Source organism: Nicotiana tabacum, chromosome 13 (genome assembly GCF_000715075.1).
Source record: "Nicotiana tabacum cultivar K326 chromosome 13, ASM71507v2, whole genome shotgun sequence".
Classification (NCBI taxonomy): Eukaryota; Viridiplantae; Streptophyta; class Magnoliopsida; order Solanales; family Solanaceae; genus Nicotiana; species Nicotiana tabacum.
The window spans coordinates 34,902,253-34,907,771 of NC_134092.1; the positions used below are offsets into that span (position 1 = coordinate 34,902,253).

General features: G+C 38.8%; 1 non-coding gene across 1 annotated transcript; it reads right to left on the bottom strand.

Moving 5' to 3' along the window:
- Positions 1-3,849: 3,849 nt before the first annotated feature.
- LOC142168628 (small nucleolar RNA R71) lies at positions 3,850-3,956 on the bottom strand. Its single transcript, XR_012698465.1, has one exon. It is a non-coding gene; the product is annotated as a small nucleolar RNA R71 (small nucleolar RNA).
- Positions 3,957-5,519: the final 1,563 nt, after the last annotated feature.

A 5,519-nucleotide genomic window follows, 5' to 3' on the forward strand; every position in this document is an offset into this window, starting at 1 on the left:
GTTTGGGATAGAACCCGAGTGTATTAAAACGTTTGAGGTGCTTACACCTCTTGGGATCCAGTAATATCAAGACGGGTATATAGAGATTGTATAGTAGTAGTTGATAGTCGTTCTACAGTAGCAGACCTCATTGAGTTAAACATGGTAGAATTTGATGTTATAGTAGGTATAGATTGGTTGTCTTCTTGTTATGCTAACGTTGATTGTAGATCAAAAATGATTTGCTTCCAGTTTCCAGGAGAGCCAATTCTAGAGTAGAAAGGTAATACTGCATCACCAAGAGGTAGGTTTATTTCCTATCTTATGACAAGGAAGATGATCATAAAGGGCTTTATTTATCACTTAGTTCGGGTACAAGATGTGAAAGCAGAGTCAACGACCCTTAAGTCTATCCCAATGGTTAATGAGTTTCCCGATGTTTTTCATGACGAGCTTCCAAGCCTTCTGCTAAAGTGGGAGATTGAGTTTGCTGGTGACATATTACCAGATACTCAGCCGATATCTTTTCTTCGTTATAGAATGGCATCTGCAGAACTGAGAGATTTGAAAGAACAACTGAGGGACGTACTTGAAAAAGGCTTTATCAAACCTAGTACATCACCGTGGGGAGAACTAGTGTTATTTGTGAGGATGAAAGATGGTTCCTTGCAGATGTGTATTGATAACAGGCAGTTGAATAAGGCGACAATACCCGTTCCCGAAGATTGAAGTATTATTTGAGCACTTACAGGGTTCCAAGTGTTTCACGAAGACAGACTTGAGGTTTGGGTACCATCAAGTAAAAGTTAAAGAGAAATATATTCCAAAGACAACATTCAGGACCAGATATAGGCACTTTGAGTTTCGTGTTATGTCTTTTGGTTTGACTAATGCCCTAGCAATATTCACAAAATTGATGAACTGCAAAACTCTAAGTTCATTAGTGACATTCTTCATCCAAACATACGCATTACAAATTTGATTGAATTGATTCCAGGTCCAATAACTGTGTCTCACCCAATACAAGATGCTCGGACAACATGCCACATCAAATATCATCAAGAGCCCCATACAACGCGATCCATGCGTCAACAAGTAACCGCTCGAATATGATCGATAATGGAAAGAGAACCAAAATGGAACTATCCAACAAGTTCAACAGCTACAACATTAACAGAATAATTCTATGAATCCATCCCTTAAGGGAGAAACAAAATTCACATAATGAGCATAAGGAATCATCTCCAACATAACCCCGTCGCAGCGTGCAACCCGATCCATACATAATACCATTGTGGCGTGCAACCTGATCCACATATCTTAATCCATATGGGGATACCCATCAAGCCACACTGCTCATAGTCACCAACCACATGTGTAACCACAACAAGCAAGTATAGTGCATAAACATAACCATGGGAGACAAATAGAATAATGCGCTGCGAAAAAAGGCCAAGCATGGGTAAGTTGCAATAAACAGATCAATATCTCAAGATTCATCTCGCTCAAATATCGCCAGAAGGCATGAACAGGACCACAACATGTGTGTGAATAATCAAGTAGTCTCACAACCCATCATATCATAAGAAAGTAACACATTAAACAGATCAAGCCACGAATAACATACATTCCGCCTGATGAGACACTCGTAGGAAATGCTGTGCCAAATGAGCGAATTAAATAAGTGGAGAATACACATTCTCATTAGGCCTACCAATGGGCCGCCAACCCAATTCGGGTCATTCCAAAATAGGTCAATAGCCTTCCATAAGTACAAAGTGACCCCATCTACAATACATATAATCAACTGCCAAAATCTAAATACAATTCCACAGTCCACAACCAGAGGTATAGTCCACCTCTCATACATAATCTCCAAACCACGAGAGTACCAGAATCTTTATACCTGGTCTCTAAATATTCATCTCAAATGACTAATTGATGATAGGCTATAATTACGTATTTTAGTCGCTTATTGCACCCAAATTCACTGCACTTTACTTGTTTTGAGCTTTATTTGGTAGTGTTTTGCACTTATTATATGTTTCATGCCTTGTAGGAGTGATTTTGAGTTATGTAGATGTTATAGAATGAATTCGACCGATTTGGAGCTTTGAATCATGAGTAAAATCCCATGGGATTAAGTCGGGATCATGTTCATGGGTCGAGGAAAAAGTCTGGACGTTAAAAATGCAAGCAAAATCCATACTCTCAGAATTTTGCACTACTGCAGCATGTGGGGCGGCGTGGCGCACTGCGGCTGTCCAAATTTCCTGCTGCCTATCAGAACCAACTCTCTAGATTTCCCCACTAATCCCCCGCATGGCGCGTCTCCCCGTGTGGCGTGCCTATGCAATTTTTACAGAGTGAAAATCCTATTTCGGCTGGGAGAATGTAATTCCGTCTGGGCGCGACCCTACTTAGTATTACTGCATGGAAAAACGTTATTTTCTACACTATTGACACATATTCAACTATGCATTTATTAAACTTAGTTAGGTGAATAATCTAGTTAGGTGAATAATCGAGTTGGGTGAATAACCTAGTTATTGACATATATTCAACTACGTCTAAAGAGGCTAGTCGAATCATTTATTAAACCTAGTTAGGTGAATAATCGAAAGAGGTTTTCCTAAAGATTAATCCACTATGCATTCTTGCATAACTTCACGTGCTTAAATTGGTTCAGCTTGTGAGGTTAAAACTTAATCGAGAGAGGAATTTTTGCTGAAAGTTTGAACAAATAATTGAGTGAATTAGAGAGGCTCACTTGAACATTAGAAGTGAATTATCTAGAGTTAGATCCCAAACAATTATCCTGCATATATGCTATAAAAACCATATATTCTCCCATTGATAACCTTCTTTGCTTATTCCTTGGTTCGATAGTCATTAGTCAATAGCTTTAGATTCTTGTTTAATTATAGTTGTTAACCGTACAAATCTCGATTATGGATTCTCCTAGACAACAATCAAGCCAGAAACTACGAAAATGTTGTTTAACTCCAATCATTTTGGATACAACATTATACGATACAATCTTTGACTAGTGAGCACAATTTAACTGTATGTTTCCAGCTCGTCAAACTTTGGCATCGTTGCCCGGGATTGGCAATCAATAGTGTTTGAAATAATTTGTAGTGAAAATTCAGGAATTTTTCTTTTTATTTTTCTCTTTTACCGTTATTATTCTTCGACTGTGCACATGCTACTTATTTAGATTGGTGCATGACTCGAGCTTCTACGAAAGAATTGCTACCATACGAGCCAGAAATTAAAAAACAACTGCGACAGTTGAGGAAGGAAAGAAATATCACTAAGACATCAGAAAATGTTGGGTAATCCTCGACCAAAGAAACTATGTCTGGAATCAGTGAGGATAATGTAGATTTGTCTACGAGAGAAGCAGCTATTAGAGATGCACATATTATTTATGAAGAAGAGAGGGGTCGGAAAATTTTGCAAAATCAACTCTTGGATGTAGACCAGTTCGAGAATATAGCTCTGATGCCTGGGATACCAGTTAGCGATTATGCTAGACCGGCGTACAATCAAGGTTTATCAAATGTTAGACAAACTCCAATTGTAGCTAACAATTTTGAGTCTGCTTCAAACCCTTAAAAATTATTGTGTCTTTGGAGGGAAGCGAAACGAAGATCAAAATACACATCTGATGGACTTCGAGGAGATTATGAACACCTTTCAATACAGTGGTGTGTCACAAGATGCAGTGTACTTAAGGGCATTCAACTACACCCTAAAAGATGATGCAAAGAAGTGGCTTCGAAGCTTCACCACGGGATCGATTAGAACATGGGAGGAGATACCAAACACTTCCTAGATAAATATTTCTCCTTAGCAAAAACGGGAAAGTTTAGAAGAAATATCCATAACTTTTGCCAGAAAGATACTGAAACTATTTTTGAAGAATGGGAGAGGTTCAAGGAGATTGTTAGAAGGTGTCAACATAGCGAAATTGAACTCTGGATGTAACTCCAGGACCTTTTGCATGGATTGACACCGACCTCATGTAGAACATTGAGAAATGCAACTAGAGGCCCGATAATGAAAACGACTCTAGAGGAGATAGTCAGACTCCTTGATGAGTTATGTAAAGTTGCAAATCAGTGGCCCTCTGAGAGTGTTCAAAGAATTAGATCAATTGGTGTTCACCAAGTTGATGCTAACACATCTGTGCAGGTACAACTTGATGCTATGGCCAAAGAGATAAGAAAGTTGACCTTAGCCTCGATACAAAGTGAGACTCAAGCAGCTTGTGATATATGCGGAAGAGAATACCCAATCATGAGTTTTGAGCTTAAGTTGAGGAAGTGAATGTTGTGGGGAACTACAATTTCAATGAAATGGGTTAGAGGCACCCCGATTTTTCATGGAGTTCACCTGGAGGAACTTTGAATACTTGGCAACAAAATAACTCTAGACCTTAAAGACAAGGAGCTCCAGCTTACCAAAATCAGTAGAGGTAGCAATTTCAACCTCAATAGCCCATTCATCTTGATCTAGAAGATCTAATGAAGGTTGGACACTCATGGAGCACCTATCAAAGAATTAGGCACTAGTTTGCGAAACCTGTAGAGACAAGTGGGACAGATTGCAACAATATTATCTAAGAGCGTTCCGGGCACTCTCCCCGTTGACACGGAAAAGAATAAAAAAGAAACGGTGAATGTTGTAACTCTAAGAAGTGGGTAAGTTTTGAAAGATCCCACCCCGATCCAAAAGGATGTGATACTTGAAAAAATAAAGTGGGGAGCAACTGAAATGTTGTTGATAAAAAGAAGAAATGCCCAATGAAAACTGAGAAGAAGAATAAGGGAGAAACTTTGAGAAGGGAAGAACATGAGGAGAGACAGTATATGCCAATTTTACCCTTACCTCAAAAGCAAAGTAGAGAAAAGGTGGAAAAGAGGTTGCGGAGATTTCTGGATGTGCTGAAACGGATTCATGTAAATTTTCCATTCACATAAGTGCTCTCACAAATCCCGTCTTATGCTACATTCTTGAAGGAGATCCTGACAAAGTAAAGGAAAATCGAGGAGACTTTAGTGGTGAAGCTCTCAGTGCATTGCAGTGCGATATTGCAACACAAAATTCCACAAAAGTGTGGAGATGCAGGGAGTTCTACTATGCCTTGCTCTTTAGGATCTATTAATTTTTATAAATCATTATGTGATTCTGGTGCCTCAAATAAATAATGCCTCTCTCTATTTATAGGAAATTTGAGAAGGAGATTGAAGAGATAAGGTCTGTGCCAATATCGTTACAGCTGGCAGACCAAACGACTTTGATATTCAAGAGGATAATAAAAGATGTGTTAGTTCGGGTGGATAAGTTTGTATTTCCTCTAGATTTTATAGTGGTGAAAATGTAGGAAAACAAGGAGGTCCCCCTTATCCTAGGAATACTATTTTTAGCAATGGGTAGAGCAATATTGGATATACACGAGAGAAAACTCATGCTTAGAGTGGGTGAGGAGACAGTGACTTTTCATATGAATATAGAAAAGCGGTGCATAAAGA